The following is a 22,841-nucleotide window of genomic DNA, read 5'->3' on the forward strand; positions in this document are numbered from 1 at the left end:
TATGGATGAGGACAAATCCTCGCTCTTCATCATAGGCACAAACTGTGGTGATCTCAGTATTTAACCAAGACCTGAGAACATTCCGGTGCCTGATCATCTCATCTAATTCATTTACGTCACACGAAAGGTAAAGATTACATGCAATCCCTTCCAAAGTGTGGCCTGGAAGTTGTAACTTTGCAGTCCTGGAAGGAAAGTAGGGGCTGGTCTCTCAGCTGAGTGCAGCCTTTCAAAAAGATCAAGCCTTTTACTGAGCTCGGGCTTGCCTGAGATTAGCAATCCCAAGCATCCAAAAATCAACAATTTAGTCCTGAAAATTCAGCTCTATTCTTGTACTCAACTTCTCAATTTTGAGCAGCCATGCCTTGCAATTTTAAGGCTTTGCCTACAACCTTGAGAGCTATTTTTTATACAAAAGGCTCCATGTCTCAGTTTTGCTGTACTCTGGAGTCAACGCTAATGACCGACTCCGCAAAAATATCCCCACTGTCTTCTAGGGAGCTTCTTGCTATGAGTCTTCCAGAAGCCAATGAGATTATTCTTGCCATGACCTCATCGGGTGCCAATTTCAGTCCTCTCAGAAAAGCAAGATCTATAGACCTCTCAGAGCCATCATGCCCAAACCTCTCCAGCTTCCACTCCTGCAATACAACATGGCCCAGGACTGGAGATCCAGGGACTCTACAGGAAAACCAGACATTGCAAATTCAAAGATCAACATGAGAAAATCAAATAGAAACAGGGAAATAAATGGAAGGAGAAGTTACCAGAGGGAGGCCAGACTGCCAGCCATAAATAGCTTTCTAAAATAAATGTTTGCAACTGGTTCTGAGCGGGACAGCTAAATTACAAAAAGCACGTCAGAGCCCTTCTCCAAAGCCAACAAACATGCAGGAAGAGTAGGAATAAAATCTATGACACTAAAGACAAAGATGGAGGATTTTTAATTACCCAGAGTTATAGGCTTTAATTCACAAGTAGAAAGATTTGTGCTCTTTCCTGGGGCATAGTACTGTCAGAAGCAGAATGCAGCTGACGACAAAAAGCCGATGGCTGGAAGCCAAGGAGTTCCTTAGGGGCCAAGGAAATGCCTCGGAGACTTCAGTTCTCTATACCAATTGGCTTATGCCTGTCAGAAAAAAACGCAGAGTTTTTTTCCTGACTCATCTGGAAAATCAAGATGGATCATACTTATTTGAGGGGATGTTCACAGTGCCCATGGGAATATGTCCAAGGGACGGTTGAGCAAGACCTTCAGTTCATGGTGCGATACCAGAAGTAACGTAGACGTGTGAACTGTGCATCTATCTGCATATCTAGACATGACACACATGCACTTCTTGGAGCCTAGTGATATAAATTAGACTCCTGTGCATTGAAGAGATTTATATAATGGAATGACAGTCCAGCAGGATGGATACAGGACGAATGGCTTGGTTTCTCCTTTTTGGCTTGGCTTCTCTTTTTCTGCCTGCTTTAGCCATTGAGTGACCTGGGGCAAGTTTCTACAGTTTTCCCCCATTTTTCCTCTATTTAAAACCAGGCTAATGTGCCTGGGAAGTGTAGGAGATCTCCTAAGGAAAGGCACCACATGAGAGATTTTTCTATTTTAAATCCTGAAAAGTGCTAGCCAAAAAGTGCTAGTTCTTAAATACAGCTGGTGAATATATAAGGAAAATTGATTTCTGCAGAAGACTACATCATTTAACTGAAAAGTCAATAACCATCTTCCATAGTAGTGTTTAAATATTTGATCGAAAACATTCAGAGAACAGTATGTTTTTGTTTCAGATTGTTCACTGGAAAGCAGGGAAAACACAGCATTAGACTTAGCATTAAATACTACGTTGACAGAGAACACAAATGTCACTATGACCATCTTAGAAAAGATATTTTAGAATATGTAAAATTAAATGACTCAGGATTACTCATGATGATATCCTACAAGCAGCAGCGAAACCTCTTATTTCAGGAAAATTCTTGGAATTGCTAACAATGTAAAGAAAATACAGTTATAAAAAACCTTCCCCGCTTGATAAAGAAACACAAAGACTTCAGGCTCCAAATATGAACACTGTAAACCACCAACAAGACAGAATACTAAAAAGTCTAACAGGGGAAAAAGGCAAAATCATAAATAAAAATGGCCAGAAGAGGCTTCCATGAAAGGGGCAGTAAGATAAAACAGCTTGGCTTTCCTTCTTACAAGGGAGTTTATATATATGTACAAAATAAGGGAAATTTTCAGAACAAATGCAAAATTATTTTAATAAGGACACTACAGTATCATACCAATGGTCAAAGGGCTAAAAACCACTTAATTGCTGGCAAAGGCTGTGACCAGCTGGCTCTATAGCCAGGCAGTCCTGGTCAGACAGTAGTTCCCCTTCCCACCAGAAAGTCACATTCAGCAAAAGAGAAATTTCTCCTGATATTAATTAGTTCTGGTAAAATCACATTTTAAAATAGTTAGAAACGCTTTGATAAACCAAACATTTCATTCTGAGACTTCTGGAGAATTTTTCATTTCACTTTTTATCACACAAAAGAATCTTCAAACTTTTATATCTAAATGACACGAAAATGAACCTGAAATATATTTTAATATTAACTTAATATCCTACTGAGAATGCAAAAAAATGACAAAATTTTAGCATTTCTTTCAAGGTACAAATTCTTCTATCATCTCATTGCTAAATTTTCAGGCTTTCCAGGTATCTATTCCAGAACTTGTACCAAAGCACAAGAAAAAGGCAGACTCTTGAAAACCGCGAGGTATGTTGTTGTTATTCTAATGTGAAACAAAGCGAGATCTATAAACAAACACGTCTTCAGCCCACAGAATCAGACCAAAATATGAGCATCAGGACTGTAGTCTGTTCAACACCCTCAGTGCACAGTGAACAGCATTCACCCAACACAAGTGAAGAAACAGGAATTTAAAAATGCTTTGGGGTACGCAAAAGTATCAGTGTAGAGCGGCTATTCCATGCGAACCTTCCTTTTTTGGCTCAGTTTGGTTTATATTTAGAAATGCTATAAATATCTTCTATTTAATCAAATGAAATAATGTTTTGATAGATGATTCACTCATTTAATCTCCCCAAAAGAAAGTCTGCAGATAAGACTGTCTGTTTTCACCGCATCTGTTCTTCTGGCAGAAAAAAAAAATAATTTCAATGGAAATATTGCAAAAACCAACCCTTTCTACACAGATGCTATATTTCCATATTTCTGATGCCATCTTGCCTGTATCCATTTCTTCAGGTTTACATGAATTAACTAGTGTAGAACAGATACCAGACTACAAAGTAAGTATTCAAAAAAGCAATGATTGCTTTTGATGATGACTTTGGAAGCTCAAAACAAAAGCTGTAATCTTTTGTCCATATACAAAAATAAACATTATAGACGGGTTTAATACACCTAAAAGTTTCATCCCATAAGGTGCCTTTATATAAGTTTCAGAACAAACCCAAAATGTAGAACAAAGTCTGCAGATTTCAACCAGGCAGATAATGAAGCATTTGTATGAGCTCAGTTCTTCCTGATTTCTACTAATTCTTTAAGTTACTTCTGCAACTATCCAAGATCTCTTTGGCACTTAGAAAGAAAGGGCAACTCTAATTTTACAGGCTTTTTTAAATAATAAAACCTATTAAGTCAAGTATTGTTCTTCACAACTATTTTCAGAGCAAACTAATATTAAGATTCAAGTAAAAGTACTGGCTAGAACAACAACAGATACCTGAAATGGGAGTTAGGAATAATTTGTACTGAATCCAAGCTGAAGACTCTTTCAGCCTCTGTACGTCTTTTTTTGACCAAGTTTAAGGAATCAACCATCAAGAAAAATCTTCAGTATAACACCAAGAGATAACACCTTATTTTGTACTGATCTGCACCAAATTACTTGTATTGAGACAAAGTTTGTACAAAGTATAGAGAAAATTAACCCTTTTGATCTCAGGAAATGGGCAAAAAATGCAACATAATGCAATTTTCCACAATGATGATCCTCCTGTTTTCTCCTAAAGCACTTGATTATTAGGAAAATAGCCTAGAAGATTACACAAAATACTTAGGATTTCTATTGTAATAACGATTATATGGTGTAATCAGGGAATAGGATTTTACCTATGATCTACTGAGCTGAAAAGACAGGTTCTAACTGCAGAATTTGATGGTAAATTTACAGTCTTCTGGAGCATGGTGGCAGGCAAGAGAGCAAAAAAAAAATGTCATTGTTTTTATCATGACTGTTTTACAGCATCAAGTCCTAACTGCTGTCAAGATTTTTATAGACTTCACCTCAAGGAACAGATAATAAAAGACAAAAATCAGAAAAACAATTAAAATTAGTTACAGCGAGAGGGTTCTTTTTGCCTATACCCCTTACAGTGCAACTATGCAACAAGAAAATCATATTGCACTAAAACAGATGAATGGGAGAATTCTGCTCTGATCACACAAAAACTGTAGGTAAAACACTTGCAAGGTCTGAATTTAAAAATAAGTCATCAAGATAAAGCAACTGATTTTCAAATGGACAGGCAAATATGGATTGATAAAACATGATCAAGTAGCTATTGCATGTAATGTGATGGCAAGTCTGTATAAAACTTAATATAGCATCTATTGTGTTCTTCCAGATTATGGTTTTGATGTTACTGGCTCACGAGCAGTGCTAGAGAAACTGCAGTGGGGAAAGGAGCTTCCAACATGTAATTTGGTTTTGTCCTAAAATACAGACATATTGTCAGGAAATAGTAACTGTTACCAAAAATACTGCTGGAATGAAAAATACTGTGTTCTTTCCACGGGAAATAATCTTAGGAGAAAATACCAAAATAGTCACACAAAGACCCTGTAAGGAGAACATGTCCTGATTCAGCGAAACAGGTAAATACGTGCTTATGTTAAGGGAGTTCTGCCCAGCTGAAATCACTTGTGTCACAATTTTAAGCGTGTTTATACCTCCCTGAAGTCAGTCAGTGCTCTGCAAAATTGGGTGGTAGCAGGGACCCTTCACCTTCCCATGGCAGTTTGGAAGTTATGTCACCAAGCACAGGGAAAACAGAGACCTGAGAGCTTAGTTCATCTGAAGAAAACCAAAACCAAAAACTCTGCAATGCCTTTTTCCTGCACAATGTACAGCAAGAGAGGAGTGGAGGAACGGATCATTTAAGATGTGACTGAAGAGACTTGTACCCCGCTAGTTTGCCGAGGTGATAACCCATGGGATGCTTTGGGTCTCTGCCTTGTCCTGGTGCCTGCAGAGGGGACCAGTCCCTCTCTGGGCTCTCCTAGACAAGGAAAACCCAAGCATAGGGGCAGAATTTAAGGAAGCAATTCTGCCCCAACCCATGAGCATGTGTAGCCTTGACAGAGTTTGAAGGTCCCACACCATTCGGATCTAAACTTCCACCAATGGCCTCCACGAGAAGATCATGGATGGAGGCCAGTGTGAGGTGCACAGCAACTCCCTCATGTCCCGAGGCAGCAGTTTGTGACCCTTCCTCACACAAAACGAAAACCGATCTCACCATGAGTCTTAGATCCAGGTACAGGTCATTAAACATTTACCTCAGGATCCGGATTTTCATTTTCAGCTGCTTGATCTTTTTCTCTTATTCTTGAGTATTCAGACCCATCCCACAGCTCCCGAGTAGATGTGTTAAAAATAAAATAACAACCAAGGGTGGGATTTTTCCAAAGCACTTAGCATTGCCTGACGCTGTTCTCTTTGAAGTCAGCAGGAGTTTTATTATCAACTTCAATGGGAGCGGTTAAGCCAACGCAACACATTGTGAACGTGCATATTCATGAAGCAAGCAGCATTTGTTAATGGTACATGGATCCAAAGGGCTGATAAGATTTTCGTGAAAAAGCTACTTGAAAAAGAAAAAAATAGTTTAATGAGCACCAGAACTATGAAATCCTGCTTTCCTTGAGCTTGATTGACTTGGGCGCCCGAGAAGGTGTGTGTGCTGCTTGAAGTCCTTCCTGCGGGTGGGATGCTGAGATGCGAGCTCCCTCCCAAATGGATTCACTGGCATCAAACAAAGGCTCAGCACAACATGGCAGCTTTTTCCTCAGTAGAAGTAGGGCATCTCTCTTCTACCTCTTTGCTCAAACCTTGAGGGAACTTGCTATTTTTGAGACTGCTACCCTCTCTCAAATTCAGCTGGAGTTGGATAATGCACTTAAAAGTTGCCAGGCATATACACACAGGTATGCACACACTCCATGTGAGCATGAAATCCACATTTTTGCAGGAAGTCATGTTAAGGCCTCTAAGAATCAAGTTTTGAAGGAGTGAAAAAGATGGATTCAGAGCAGCCGATCAGCAAATAGCCTCCGATGGATAAACCACTATCATCTGGGAATCTCAGTCATGGAGAAGGTGCTGAGAGAAAGGCAATCCTTGAGGGAAGAAGATGAAGACAAGAATATGGTCCTTGAGAGGATTTAGGAAAACGGCTGCTGAGATAAAAGTACTTTCCAGAAAAGAAACTGCCATATAGAAATGTGGAAAATTTGCTAAAAGTACTGAAAATGTCTAAAAAACCATAGAATTTTAAACAGTGCGGAGTTTTTGAGGAATGGAGGCGCTGCACTTCTGGAAAGCCAGGCTATTTCTATTCTGGAAAGCCAAAGCATCTTTGGCTGCACAAAGAAAACGAAGGGAAGCGGCAACAGGAACTGGTCCCTTTGGCATCAGGGCTGAAGCAGCCCAAGAGGAAGGCAGACAGAGCTGGATGTGGTCCCCAAACTCCTTTCATATGGGAATCCAGACTCCCAGGAACAAAGCCTGGCAATGGACCTTCCCTGCCAAGGGCAGCCCGCTGCCAACCCAGGTGCTCACAGGCACTGCCACTTCCCATTGGCACCAGGGATGTCCAGGGAAGAGGATCAATTCTCTTCCGCTCCACAATTTCCACACCGCTGACAACTCGGAAAACAATTCAAGAGGGAATTCAAAGGATCTGTTGAAATTTCAACGAGGAAATCTGAGAGAGTGAGCATATGTAAATAGAAAGAATGAGTAGCACATAATTACATCAAATTGTTACTTAGCAAGGGAAGTAAATAACTCAAAATATGCAGAGCAAAAAATGGCAATGAATTAGAACTAATTACTTAAGGCTAATTAAAATAAGAATGGCTTGAATTGAGATATGTTAATAGCATTGAACCTGCCACCTACAAGGGAATTTAAATAAAAATGATAATGTCGCTTCAACCTTCACCTGATGGGGGTGGGAAGTTGGGATTTGGAGTTCGTGGATGCTTTGGGTGTATTGACCACAACAATGCATTACTTAAGATTACTCTTGGAATGGGTTGCAATTTTCTGGTGGGTGCAGGTCTCCTGGCCAAGGGAAGAAAGAGGTTTGTTTGGATAATGGATGTGAAGTGGCAAAAATAGTGTGAGAGACAAAACTTAAGCCCTCAAAGACAAATAGATCCTGAGGTACCTCCTCATGCTGGGAAGCGCTACGGCTGAAAAGAGCAAAGATAGAGGCACAGAGATAATGAGATCACGAAGAAGGAAAGAGAAAGAGGAAAAAAGAGAGACTGAAGGAGCGAGCAGGAATGAAATAGGTAGGAAAAGCCTAGCGCCATGACAAATCATCACCGGCTCCAATTACATGAGCCTGCTGGGCTATGAAATCTGCCAAAGGTCACTGGATTCCTCTCTTTGCAATTAAGAAACAAGCAGTTTCACTGGTTCCACCCCATGGCCCGACTGTCTGGTGCAAGTGTCCAGGGACGAGCAGCATCGCTCGTGGCTGCAGGTACCTGCACGGAGCGCGGGGCACTAACGAGCTCATCCAGAGAGCACGGACAGCCCCGTTTAGGAGATGAACGTGTCTGAGCCATGCACCAACTCCCAGCATTTAGCCAGCATGCCAAAGTCCTCCTGTGCCAGCAACTCCTGCCCTGCCAGAGACCAGAAGGGAAACCTCAAGCAGCAGGAAAACCTGGTTCAGTATCTTCCTGCTGTTCTGCAGACAGGAAGATATGTTCATGCAGACATGTTCTGCACCCCAGGGCCCAGCTTGTGCTTCACCACAGCCCTATGTAAGCTCACACTCCAACCCATCCTCAGCTGCAACCACTGATGCCAGCAGACTTGGATCTATTGCTGGGCATGGACTCACTTGATTCAGCGTTAGTTGCGTTTACCTGCTCGCTCTTCCCAGTTCCCTTGGTTCACACTGGAGGTAAAAACCTCTTATCCTTCTCCCAACCTGGGATTCACATGAAAACCATGAGCTCTGCCCCAACATGCTGTGCAGAGAGAGGTCACGAAGGGGATGGAGGGTGGAACACGGGAGCGATGCAGCCTTTCCATTTTCACACCAACTCCTGGGCTGGCTTTTGAGCCAAGCGAATGGGATGCTGGTGCCAGGATTGCTGCCAGCTGATGAATCCAACCGCATTCATCTTGGAGCTGTGCATCTGAGAAAGCTCTTAAGCCCCAGCGCAGTTGTGTCCTCCCTGGTGGGTACGGGATATCGTAGAAGAGCAGCAGAGGTGCCGCAGCTGCAGAGGACCTGCCCTGCCTGTAACAGCCTTTGCAGTATGGACCAGTTGCTGAGACGGGACTGCAGGAGCCACTCAGCAGCATCTAGAATATGGACTGAGTCCCCAAGTCCTGTACGGGCGACAGTAACAAGCTTTGGATCAATTGTGTGAACTCCAGGCTACAATCCACGGTGCTAAATTTATACCAAATGCCAGCCAGCACAGGTGATGGTGGGACGTACCCGTGGAACACACCATTGTACTGAGAACCAGGGTTCTGCTTTGGGTGTGCAAGTGGGGCAGATTCACACCAGGCTGGCTGTAACACGGTTTCTATTTCTTCTGCAGAGAAAAAAAATCACCTCCTAGAAAACCAGAGTTCAGACTCACTGCTCCTCGTGTGCATGGAGGAGCTGTGGCAGACCAGGAGCAGGTCCCCATGAGTCCGCTACCAAGGTCCCGACACTGCCATCGCTGCCCTGCCTGACTCTCTGCCTTCCACGCAGGGAAGCTCTGGCCCCGGCAAGGATATTGCCTCGGCAGACACAAGCAGTCATCTGAAAGTCATTTCTTCTTTGTTTCTCTGCTCGGTGTAACAAATCCTGCCTCCCACTCAGATCTGGTAAGTAAGAGGAGTTACTGTGAGTAATTCCCACTTCACCATCTTCTGCTGTAATCGCAGAGAAATCACATTAGCTTTTTTTTCTAGGACAAGGAGAAATTCATCAAATTGCAATCCAGCGAGAACACACACAAAAGAGAGAGAAAGCCAATAACCACGTACGTACCCTGCAAAAATTCCCAAAGTTGACATTTACATTTCAAACACTTATAATAGCTAAACAAATAACAGTAATTATACTATTTGCATACTTTGTTAAATAATTGTTTGTTAGGTGAAGGGAGCCCGTGTGTGTGTGCAAGGAGTGGATGCTCGAAGCCTGGGGAGGCAGAACTGCTGCTTCTTCCCTTCCCAGGTGTCCCATTTGCCTCACAAAGTGGTGACAAGTGACCCAAAGCACTGGCCAGGAGGTGGGGTGTGCTGATACATGAGACATGGAGGTACGGGAGCAGGAAGCCCTTGGCTCTGGAGGATGAGGATGGTGAGATGTGATCACACTGCCCAGCAGCCGTACCACCTCCCCGAGCACACGAGCAGCGTATTGCTCGAGGTACAAGCACCAGCCCTTGCCAAGATGAAGCTCCCAAGCTCTGAAAGGAAATTTAGGACTGCAGAAACATGTTGTCCCCAAGAAGGAGAGCTGCAGAAGACAGTAGGGGAAGGCAGAAAAGCTGGGCAGAACCTTTTGGCAGCCCTCGGAAGGTCCTCCCTCTGCAGCACCACATGCTGAACACCCCTCTGATGACGATGCCTGACTCAGAGCCCACAAACCATCTCATGGTTGGCGATTTCCCCTTGCCCCTGCGAAAGTGTCTGAGCTTTTATCCCCTCCTGCTCAGCTCCTTGGGCAGATGGCTAATTGAAGGGGTTTTCTTTCGTTTCTAGTACAGAAAGCCCAGTAAGTGCCTTTTAATCCACCCAGCTTTCCCTGTGATTGGCTCTGCCTATCCTTTCGCCACTCCTATCCCTTTTCTTTTTTTCTAAGTAGACTTGAATGATGCAAACTGGTGGAGAGAGGAGAAGCCTTCTGCCTCTCCTCACATGGTTGGAAAAGGTGGAGCGGAGCCAGAGCCACTGCATCTTTTCACACCTGGCTGGAACCAGGTCAGGCAGCTAATGTGCTTCTCGGGCTCAGCGGCTACTTGTTGGAGACACAGGAACGCTGCTCAGCTGCTCGAGCGCTCGAGGCTGGGAGAAGAAATTCCAGCAAGAGACACATGTGTCAGAAGGCAGAGATGCAGTGCCAGGAAAACGAAAAGCGATGCGTGCATGGAGAGCTCTGCTCCGTGCAATGGAAAGAGATGCAGATTTAATAAAGGCTCGATGACTTTGAAACTGTCCCTTGTAGCCTCAGTTAAGACAGGAGGTTTCATTAACCGTGAGAGCGAGCGCTCGTGTGCTGCCAACAGGTGAAATTCCAGTCCCAGAGGTTAAAACTGTCCGTGTGGGTTCACTAGCCTGGGAGCAAAACCGTGTCCCCCATCCAGAGAGTTTGTGTCCCCAGGCAACAGCAGGAAAGTCGCAGTCCCGAGGAACCCAAACGTTCTCTGGCTGTGATCTGTGCAGCTCACATTTTAAAGTGCAAAACAAACAGCATCCCATGGGGCCAGGGAAGAGAAATGCTCCAAAATAACCATTCTCCCCTCAGAACATTTTCACTGGAAACGTTTATATTTACCCTTCAGCCAAAACTTTTTCCTGATTTTCTTTCCTTAAGTTGAAAGAACATATTCCAGTTCAACTCTAGTCCTTTCAAGTAGAAAGTAGAAATGTTCTGTTTTCTTTAATGACTCCTTCTCTCCCACTACCCTGCTTTTTTACTTAGAGTTTAAAAAATTTTTTTAAAAAAAAGGAAATGAGGGAAGGAAAACTAACAGAACCAGAGAGAGCTTTTTCCATTAGTTTCAAATAACTTGAAACAACTTTTTTCTTTCTTAAAAAAAAAAAAAAAAGTTTTATGAGTGATTGTGAAGGATGCAAAAGCTTTACGCAAAACTTCCTATGTAGGTCAAAAAACCTTTTTCCCAGGTAAAAAAAAAAAAGAAATCCAAACAAAACCCTTAATGTGTGTGAAACAATGTGGACCAGCTTTAAAAATAAGCTACCGTAGCGATGAAAGCTTTGCCCCAACTGACTGCGCATTGGTGTCACCTTCTCCTGCCTCGAGCACCCCGCATTCCTCTCCTGCCTTTCCAGTCTGCAGCTACACGACCAGGGCTACACCGTGGTCCATGGTGATTTACACTCACTTGGCACAAGTGCAAACGCCTTCCCTCTATGAAAACATCCTCCACTGTGCGATCCTGGTGCCCTGCATCTCTTAACGAAGGCAGGACTCCGGGGCCAGGTGAGTGAGCTCAGTGTCCTACCCACACGCTGGTACATCACTTGCAGAACAGAAGGATCCTTTGTGCCAGACTCTGGCCCAATTTTGCCAGCCAAGTGAGAGACACTCATTAAAAAAGTAACGAGCAACTGAGGCAATTTTTTTTAAGCTCTTTGATTAGGTAGACTTGCTGGGGAACGCTGCACTCAGGATGAGATGACATCTCCTTGAAGGCGGCAGCGGTTGGGGAGGAGATGGGCTGCAGGGGTCAGAGCTCCACGGGACGGCTGAGCGCTTTGCTGAGCCATGGGGAGCGGGATGCAGCCAGGGTTTGACAGCACGACCATGTCTGTGCCTGCACGTTGGCTCAAGTCAGAGCTCTGGGACGCCGTCGTCCCGGTTCGGCGCAGCGATGGAGCCTGGGCTGACAAAAACACATGTAGCAGCGCCGGGAGCCGAGAGGGGATGCGCCTGCAGGTCACCGCAGCAGCTCCAACGCTGCAGAGAGAGATGTCCGGCTTGAGCGGGGCTAAAAGGGGTGACCTCTGAGCTCAGCTCCAGTGCCATCACCTCAAGGGAGACTGGACGATGTGAGCAGGGTCAAGGCAGGAGTCAGAGACATCCCTGCATCATACAGCACAGCGGGAGAGGCTGGCACGTATTAGCCAGGGCAGAACTGGGAGCCTTGGGAAGTAAATTTGGTTTAGGACAAAAAGGCAAAAAATCAGAGAGGAAAAAAAATTGCAATTCCTGCCTTCCTTTAAATAAAAAGAACTTTTAAAAAGTTCATGGAAATGGACAAATTTTGCTTCAAAAGATATTTAACGTGTCATTTTGCTTCATCGCTTTTGAATACTTCTTATAAAACACAAAGGCTTTAAACAAAAGGTCATTAAGAGATAAAGAATTGAAGCTCTTCTTATGAGAATGAAAAGAGAAGGCATCTTGACATTTTTAACAGGGTTTTTTTTTTCCTCTTTTCCAAAATCAAAATTAATCAACATTGATTTGATTTCACACACAAAAGCCTGTTTCACGGAAGTGGCATTTGCTGACAGAGAGCTGTTTCAACAAGAAAATTCCAGCCAGAGGAGCACACAATACGCTGCACACCATTAGGGTACGTGAGCTGCAAGGACACCGGTCTCCCAGGGTTCAGAATAAATCCCATCCTTTTTCTGGGTCAAGAAACTCAGAGCTGTCTGGAGGTTATGCTAACACACCAGGGTCTGGGGACTGATGTCGAGATCTGAGGAATTCCTGTTGCCTGGAATAGAAACAATGAAATTGTTCCAAGGCATCATTTATTCCCAGGTGCCTGCATGCTGTCATTTCTGGGGAAGATGAACAATTTGAGAAGATCTAATATCTTCAGAAATAATTCAGGAAGACAGAATTCATTCAGCTCTTCAGGTGAATAATGAATGGGACTTGTGTGAGTCAAAGGAGGACAGAGGGGACCTGACCACCAGCTCTCCCCAAACCAGGTGAGCTTGTGGAGCTATGAAAGGGGCAAAGACAAAGGTTTTTAGCAGGGACCATGCCGTGGTCCATAGAGCCTGGGTGGGAGCAGTAAGGACCAAGAAATGCAGTCACCATGGGCTGGCAGGTGTCAGCCAAGAGCAGGATGCTCCTCTGCCAGTGTATTAAGGACCAACCTGGTCCCCTTGCCTTGAGCCTTGTGCTACTCCAGCATCCCACTACCTCCCAATAAACACCTCTTTTATCTGGCCTCGTTCTGCCTGTCAGTCAGTTCTAGTCTAAGGACTACATTAGGACTAATACAGACTGCTCTAGCTGGGGAAAAACAGGTGATGCTATGAACAGCAAGGTGCAGAGTATGGCCCCTTAGATATTTGTCAAATGGCTGTGAATCATCCTGAATGTGCCACAGCGTTTACCTGTGATGTAGTGTCAGGGATGGGAAGGGACAGCATGGAAAGAAGGTACCTGCTTCCTGATATGACATGATGCCACATTAAGCTCTGATAGCAGAACTGGTCCTGCCTCCCTGCAGCACTGCCCTGGCTCTGTGCAGCATCCCATCCTGGCTTGTGTTCACTTCCCAGTGTATCCCACTTTAAAGTGTCTTGGGTCCCTGTATCTATGTCAGGGAGCAGAGAAAACAGCAAGGGACAAGCAAACAAAGTGCATAACGAAAACAGCGGCAAAGTCTTCCCACGCCACTCTGTGCTTTCAAATAAATGAGGCTAATTAACTAATTGCCTAAATTATTAGGGCTATTTTTACCCTTGTGTGAAGGCTTGGCATTATTGCCAAATTCTCAAGACTCAGCAGTGGACTCTCAACTTATCAGAAAGTTAATGAAGCAAAGCTCCTGGAGCGGGGAGCCAGAGGGCAGAGCAGCTGCTGGGCCAGGACTGGGGCCGGGGCTCAGGCGGGTACCACCGCTGCGGGGAAGGAGCATCTGCAGCAAAACAAATCCCATCAAGCGATGCTGTTTAACACAGACGTTCAGTGGTGTTTGCTGAAATCTCACCTGCACCCGAATCTGTCTCTCAGTAAAGGATTTCTTTTGTAACTAAGCACTGCCTTTTCTCCACTAGCTTCCCAATGCAGCCAAGATGATAGAAGCTGATTTCAAGGATGGGTTTCGTACCCAGATGAGAGAAGGAGAAGACCGATGGCTTAGGGTGGGTTAACAAGCCTGTCCTGGCAGCAACTGCAAATCTCATAGGCAGACCCAGAGTAACCTTGGACAACCAGGCAGGCAACAAGGATAGTGCACAGCTCAGTATCAGCTGCAAAACCTGCTTGAAAATGGCTTTTTGGCCACCAGGGATGTGCTGGCAAGCTATATCGACCCATCTACAGGCAAGCTGGTAAAGGTGGGGATGTGGCTGCAAGTGGGGGCTTTGGTGCCCACATCTGAAGGAGGATGGAACTTGCTGGAGATGGCTTTAACTGCTGGTTTGGGACCTGTCTGGGATTTTAATCTACAAAGCTTGCTGGCATCTCCAGCAGAGCCATGGAGTTATCACACCCCAACACTGCCAGCTCTGGTCTCTTGGACCAGCTATTAGCAAACACACACCCTCCTGGGGCGGCTGGAGCTTCTGCTCCTCTCAGGGAAGCCGTGGGGCTCTGCAAGTGCCGGCACGGGGCTGCACGTTCTGCGGCTGCCCTGGGAAACAACCACTTTTCAAGCCTGGTTTCCCTGCTGTTGCCTTGGGGAGCAAGTTTAATCCTGTGTGTGCTGCTTCCAGAACTAATTGGGATTTGCTGTGCTAGTGACGCCGGGTGTCTCCATGCTTCGGAAATGGGCTGCAGCCAACTAACCAGAACATGTGTGTCCCACTCCCAGAAGGGAGTTAAAAGCAGTGTCATTTCTGATAGAGCAGCTAGCGGGACTTTCTGGATGTATTTATTGAGATGCACCCCTCCCTCTTTCTCTGGGGACACTGGTCACCATAGACCACTCACCATCACTTTGCGTATCAGCCCCAAGAATCTCTGGGATGAGATATACCCTCTGCAAGCAAGGAATTGGTGTCACAGGGCCTAAATACACAAGTCATCATCACACGCACACAAATATCTCCTTCACAAATCATCCAGACTGCCCTCCACAAAAGGGAAGCACTAGTCCATCTGCTGTGACCCCAACAGACCACATGTACCATCCCAGGCATGCAGCCTCCATTCGGGCAGGAATCTAAGGCAGCAGAAGCTCCCTCCTTCCACTCTGAAAAAATGCCATTTTCTTGGGTTTTGAAGGATTTTTCTCCCAAAAGAAAACTAGACTTTTTTTCCTCCTCAGCTAAATGCCAACATCTTGGCTCTCTGGTGGAAATTTCAGTTAACTCCATTAAAATCCCCCAGCCATTCCTGCTGAAGAGCTAGTCCTCTCAGGAGCAAGGAGATTGATAGACCTCCTTTTCTGTAATAAACCTCACTTATCAGCTGTGATAAGGTGACATTTCAAGCCTGGCTTTTTTCTCAACACACAAGTACACAACAGTTTAGGGTGGTGAGTCTCTTTCAGGCATGTCATTGAGCAGAAAGGCAGGTGAAAGTCTCCTGTCCTTTGGATGAAGGACTGAGCTCCTTTCTGAGTTATCACCAAGATTGTCCACAACCATGCAGAGCAGCCATGGCTTGGTGTGGCTGAATCCTGGAGACCTCCAAGGATGGAGATCTCACAGCCTTTCTGGTCACCTGTTCTGTTGCTGCACCACACTCCTAGAGCACATCCCTTTCTGAATATCCTGAACCTGAACCTCCCAAGCTGCTTTCATGCCCATTGCCTCGCATTGGGCTGCCTGCTCCTACTAAGAAGAGTTTGGCTACATCATTTTTGCAAGCCCTGTCCAAGCAGCTGTAGTTATTTGATGCTGCACTTCAATCCTGGATCCTGCTGGCTATCAGGATGCAGAATCTTTGGATGCCTTGGAACATTGGTCTGACATTGCTGGTGAAAAGAATATTGGCATCACATTAAAATACAAAGTAAGACACAGACTTCCTTGGGCCAGATTCTGCCCAGGCACTTGTCCCTCCTACAGGGCTCCTTGACCCTTCACAACTGCTTTGGTATGGATTGGTACAATGATGAAGGTGGACCAGATGGCAACCACTGCTGTACTCAGCAATGCATGAAGGACACCTCACAACTCAGCTAGCAAGGCAATCTTTCAATGTCTTTCTTTTCTATCTGCAGACTCTGTCCTCACGCTCTGGCCATCTTGTTAGCTGAAGACCCTGTCTCACGTGGAGTTGGCCAGCTTTTGCTCTTGGAAAATGCCATTTTGTTGAGGCTTACCTAGTCCAGAGTGAAATCTCTGTTAGATCAGACTCTCTTCCCTTCGAAAAGACTAACAATTTCTACTGTTCTGCCAGTGGAGCACTGGGAAGCATTGTTTCAAAGCTTTATAAATATAAAACGGAGGTTATGGTCCCTGGGGTGAATTGGCAGGAAACTTCACCACTTTTCAAGGGCCTTCCTGTGTGTGAAATGGAAAGAGTAATGCTGCCCTGTAGCTCCCTATTTGCAATGTACTTAGAAATTCTTGAATACCTGGCACCAGACATGTCATATTATCTTCTATCTCATCTCCTATGTCTAAAGCTGGCAGCCCAGAGAGGGGAATTATTCCAGATTTGTGCTGTCCAGAAAACAGCCTTGCAGAAGAATTTGCAAGTCACATCTTTCCGCTCAGTGCCATCTCCTGCCTCATTGCTCAATAACTCACCAGAGATGATGGAACTTGAGCTCTCCATCCCGGGATCAGCTGGCATCCCCAACACAGGAACCGGCAGCCAGTAACTTGCTGCCTGCTGTTCTGGGACCTGTTCTGATGGCTGCTCACTGCCTATCGCCATCACACTCCATGTTCCCCCCAGGACACCACCACCTCAGCCACCACCGCAGAGAAACTGCACACTACATCCAGTGCTGCCCATTCCACCCATGCCTGGGGACCAGCAGGGAGATGGGGTGACACTGGTAGTGTCCAAGGGAAGTCAGACCTTCTGCAATATTTGCAACACAGGAGAATATCCTGATTTCTTCATCCCTCCCATCCCCAAGCCCATATTGCAGTGGAAATGGAGAGGACTTTAGGACACCGATATTTCCTTGCTGCCCTACGGCAGGTCTCACTAGAGGTGTTGGGGCAAAGGGAGGAAATGTCTGATTCAATTTACCAAGTGCCTCTTCCCAGCACAGCTGCAAGTCGGAGTCAATTTCCCAGTGTTACCTTCTGCATATTTTATCCACTATCAGATTTGCACAGATTTAAATACAATACAAAACTGCAGATCCCATCAAAAGATGCTAGAGAGGAAAGGGCAAGAGAAGCTTGTCCTTTTTCTTTATGCTTATGGAAGACATCACTCTGAGAGCTTGGAAAAGGGGAATTGCCAGGCAGGAGCTGTGCCAGACCTTTGCCTGAAGAAGCACTGCTTGGAGGGAGCAACGAGAGGCATGGGAGGCTTCAGCATTCAGGTCCAAGCATCTGAGATGCTCAGAGCAAGGATGCTTACAGCATTTAGTAACCTCAACCCATGCCAGCACCACCTGAGAGAGCAGGACGTCAGCTCCAAACTTGCTACACGGCATCTCTCCAGAGAGAGGAAAAATCCCTTGGATAATGCAAGGGTTTCATGGGAATACCCCACTGTGAAAGAGGGTATTCCCCAGGAGGTCTCTGCACATCTGTAACACAACCCTTTAAACACACTCTTGACAAAGAGAAGGACCGTGTTAGACGATTAAATCCCTCATGTACCTGTGGGAAGTGGGGAATATATCCTGCTCATCAGAGCTGTGAAACGTATTCACCTGTTGCGGGAATTAATCCTTTTTTTTTACTAACAGAGGGTGCACACGGAAATCCTGTCTGAAATGAATCCCTGATAAAGAGGAAGACAAGTTAAAAGGTGAGTTTTACTGCCTGCCAAGGCTTTAGGTTTTTAAAGGGTCTCTTGTAGAATTACTGTATTAGCAGGCTGCTACAGGTGAGGATATCAAAATGCTATGCACAGCAAGAAAAAGCATGCAAGTTCTAAGATGCAAAGGAAATGCACGGAAAAAATGAGGCAGAAGAGGGCAAGAGGGGGAGAGAGGAGAAGCAGTGATGGGCAGAGGGGAAGGAGGCTGATAAATGATGGAGGAGATAGTGGAAGGGAGTGAAGAAGAGAGCAAGGAGCAGTAGGGTAAGGAGGAAAGAGAAAGATAAAAAGAGGAGGGGCAAGGGAAAGAAGAGATAAATGAGGGCGAAGACCAACTCATCATTTCGCAATTGATGTCTGGAGCTTTTTTTTATAGCCAACCTCCTGGGCATGGGACAAAAGACAAGTTATTACCCAAGCCCAGGTCAGGTCTGTAGCCTGCCAACTGCTCAGACACATTCAGAGAGCCCACAAGAGCCGTAAATCAAGGGGGCCAAAGAGATCACAGAGAAGCTGGGACCTGGTACAGGGCAGCAGTGAGCTCAGCAAATGCAACATAGTCACAGGACAGGAGCGAGACCAGGAGCAACACAGGCTGTCGAGGAGTGCCCAGCTCAAAAGGGCTTTGCTCATCTCTCCTTCATGCCATTCCTAAGGACAGCACTTCCCCAGAGATGCAATTCCCCCTGCATTTCCTCCTGATTTCTCTTCCTATTGATTTTCAGGCTCTGAATACCATTTATTTTTGCTTGCTTGATTCACTCATTCATTGAATAAAGGCATCATCACTATTATTATTATTATCCCCGTCATCGGGCTCCTCATCACACATTATGTTATTTGCATTGCAGAGCTGGAAGATTTCAGGTTGAGGCAGGAAATTTGTGTGAGTTGTTATTACTGCAATCAGATGAAGTGAGAATTGGATCGGCGAAGGCTGCCAGAGCGCAGCTCTCCCAGCAGGACACGAAGGCTCTGCCCAATCAGGGGAAGCTGCTGTTTTATTGCGCGGGTCCCACCAGCAATTTCGGACATGTCTTTAGTGTCCCTTCTCTCCCTCCCATCCCACCACCCGGCTCCACCGGCTGCCAGCAGAGAACAGGGAAACACATCGGTACGGGAGGGCAAGGAATCAGAAAAGACTTGGCAAGATTGCACATTTTCTGCCTTGCTGATGGTATTTATTAGACAACAGAAAATAGCTATTTTACCATCTGCCTTGTAAAAAAAAAAAAAAAAAAACAACAAAAAGGAAAAAAACAACCCTCATTAAATTAATGGAATGTGCAGCTGCTGAACAGAGTGTTCCTCTCCCTGCTACCTCCTGAGCTGCCCAGCGCTTGCGGGAGTGGGGAATCAAGCTGCCAAAAGTAGCTGAGGCTAACTTGGTGTGGTGTGGTGGGAGAGGACGGGCAGATGGACAGACAGCCTCCTGCTCCTCCCAGCCCTGGGAACCTATGGGCGCTCCATCGCCACACAAGGGGTGCAAGAGCTGCCCCCCTGTATGGTATCAGCTTGTGAAGGGGACAGGATGGGTCTGCTCAGCAGGCTGAAAATGCCTCCTCTTGCCTAAGCAGAGCATGATCCAGACTTCAGGTTGGGGACATCAAAGTTGCCCATTGCCCTACGTGGAGCATGGCAGGATCTGGACACACATAAACCCCTAATTTCCGTGCCTCTGCCATCTCAATCAACGTGAGCCAGTCAGTCCATCCCTATCATCCACCTCTACATGTCCAAGCTTGATCTGAGTTGGTACTTGCCCTGGAGAGGTGTTCATCTGAGATCGCAAAACCAAGAAAGCCTCGAGATTGGGTAGCTCCATAGCCCAGATGAGCTCCCACAGACAAGCATTCATTTCAGCTGAGAACAGACCAAAAATCATGACCCAAATCCTTTCTCAATTCCAGCAAGAGAGGAGCACCATAAACCAAAGGTCCCGGATGATTTTAATAATGTTAATGGAGCTAAGAGAATGGTAACCAGTTTAATGTCAGTGTTACCAATTCATTTCTACTTGACACTGAACAGCACCGAACCTTTTTTTTTTTTTGACATCTCATGGAGCATGAGGAGCATTTGATGAAGCTGTAGTTGCCAAAACCCCATATTACATATGGCTTTGAGGAACAGGTCCATCAGTTTGCATCACCAAGGTACCTCGGAGGTACCAGATGCCACAACACGCTGCCTTAGCTGATATACTCATTGCCTCACCACAAGTATCACCTGAAGAGCGAAGTCTAGGACTACTTTGGGTCCAGTAGTTCTTCTCCTAAGGAAATAAAGCCTTTTGTTAGATGTCTCAGCACTGACGATGTTTCGGCATCGCTGCAGTATAATCCACATTCAATCCTCACTTGCATTTTCTGCTGCTAACCCCTCTGCTAATGCCGGGGAGATCCTGGTGCCTGCACCGCTCCTCTGAAGGTTCAATTTCTCCTTTGTGGACCTCCCCTCCTCCTTCTAGGAGGCTTTTCTATACAGATTTCTCACTTAGATGAGTTTTTACATGTCTTTTGCAGGAAATCTGTTCCCTTAAATTTGCCTCTTTAGCAGTTATGAAGCAACTGGGGAAAGCTGACCTCAGAAGATGGGTCCAGCTGCAGAGAAGTTTTTTCCATCATGCCCATGGAGGAAGCAGGAGACAGCCTCTTGGATTGCAGCATGCAAAGTTACAGGACTACAGCATGTCGAATTGCTTCATGCTGAAATAAATCCTGACATAATAAGCCCTAATACCGCCAAAGAAACTATTACAGTCAGTCACAAAAATAATCCACATTGAAAATGGGTGAAAATACCTCTCCCCAGTAGAATAACATGGCTCCAGAGGATCAGTTCCAGCCAAAGACGATCATTTCATGTTTACCCAACAGATGAGGGCAGCTCCAAAAGCCAAATGTTTGTTCCCAGAAAAACTCTGCTTAAGCAAGATTTTGCCACCTCCTATCAAAAAGTTGTTTTTAAAACCAATGAAAAAGAATGAAAAGGAAGACCATGAAAGGCAGAGGTCAAATCAAAGTCCAGAAAGAAGTCATAGCTGTCTCTAATGCCATTGCCTTCAGTCCTATCAATCCTTAATTAGCCGCAGCAAGGGCAGAATGCCAACCTGATTGCTTCACTAGCACAAATTCCCTGGTTTTCAGAGGTTAACGGCAAAATTTCTCCCAGCCGTTACCTGCATTGCTGCTGGGTCTCAGGGACTTGCAAGTAGAGCCGTGTCTGCAAGTTGCTGCCTTTATCTGCAGCACCAGCGAGGGCTGGAGGTGTCTTTGCATGTGCGGATGCTGACTGTGGTCAGGGAGACAGTGCCACCGGGCTGAGGGTTTCCTCATGGAGCGGCCCACAGGGTTGTCTTAGAACGCAAGTTAGCCAGAAAGACATAGCAGAGTAGCAAAAACACAGGGAAAGTCATTTTGTTTTTCCTTGAAAAAGACATTTCCTTTCTTAGAAAAAATATCTAGCATCCATTCAAAAAAAAAAAAAACCAACACACAAACAAACCACCCCCAAACCTTTAATTAAAACTTTAAGCCTGTCATAGGGAATTTTGATAAAAATATTGACATTTTGCAAAGCTGCCCTTGGACAAATTATAATCATTGAAAGCTCTGAGACGCGGACACTGTGAAAGCCCCCCTACGCATGCCAGAGTATTTGGGAAGGACGTTTGTCCTCCTGCAGTCAGGTGTGTTGGTAATTCCGTGATGTTTCTCATGTGTTTGTCCTTCCCATATCCACGTGCCATGTACGCAGCACGTGGGGCTGTGGCAGGCCCGGGAGAAGGCCAAGAGAAGGTCGTATGGTTGCAAAGAGTTAGGAAAAAATACAGTGTGCGCGTTGCAGTGGCGTGTGCGTGGTTTGCAGGGCTGCAGATGTCATTTAGAAAGGAGGGACTTTGTGTCTCTTGATGCTTTCACAGACACGGAGCTGCATCACTTCATGAAGCCCAGGATACAGTTTTACAGCTGTCTGGGGTCAGGGTTGCTGGCTGGGACAGCGAGAGCTGAAGCGCAGCTCTGAGATTTCAGACCACTCGTTCATTCTGGGGGATTTGTGGATCCACAGGTTGATGCAGCACCCGTGATTCTCTCAGACACATTCAGTGCTCAGGTCCTTGCGCAGCGGGATGCTTCCACCTCATGAGCCAGAAATAGTGGTGCTGAGGCTTTCTCCTACTTGTGAACATTTTTATACATCACCTCTTGCTCAAGGTCTCAGCTGCAGACGGCAGCCCCAACACAGGCTCTGCTCATGCAGACACAAACCCATGGCCACCTCCAGTCATCCAGGGAAGGAAAATGAGAGGACACATTTAGAGAAGGACCTCATCCTCCAGGTCTGTCCTGGGGCTGATGCACAGGTGAGGAACCATTGCTTTTTAATACCCTAGGTCTCATCTCAGCATCATTTCCCGTTGCTCTATCCCCCTGCTTCTCCCTTGCATGCAGGAGCACTGGGTTCCCACTAACAAACCTGAGCATCTCCAGATGATTAAAGGAAGCCTTTTAAGTCACTCTGATTGGGGTTGATGGCTGTGTGGAGTTGGACACTTGGCTCTAATGATGTGTGAAAACCTCCCTGCTGTGACCAGTCGTTCCCAGCTGTGGAAAATAAGGAGAAAGGCGGAGGGGGAAAAAAAAAAAAAAGAAAATAAAAAAAATGTCCTCTAGTAGGAGTCCCAGATCAGAGTTTTGTCACTCAGGGCAGTCCCTCCAGGGCTCCACTTGCTGGAGAGAGGCAGCCCTGCTTCATTCACAGCACAGGGATGCGTGTGTATGTGGCACCAGCAGCTTTCTGCTCTGCGGCAGATGAATCGGAGTCCGCTCTGGCGCAGGTTGGTGCGAGTGAAGCAGACGAGCCACGCTAGAAGCTCATTCCCAGGCAGGGAATGCCTGCAGGTTTCATGGTGGGCTCAGTCCTGGCTCTGGCTGGTCCCAC

The sequence above is a fragment of the Caloenas nicobarica genome, chromosome 14, assembly GCF_036013445.1.
Source record: "Caloenas nicobarica isolate bCalNic1 chromosome 14, bCalNic1.hap1, whole genome shotgun sequence".
In the NCBI taxonomy this organism is placed as follows: domain Eukaryota; kingdom Metazoa; phylum Chordata; class Aves; order Columbiformes; family Columbidae; genus Caloenas; species Caloenas nicobarica.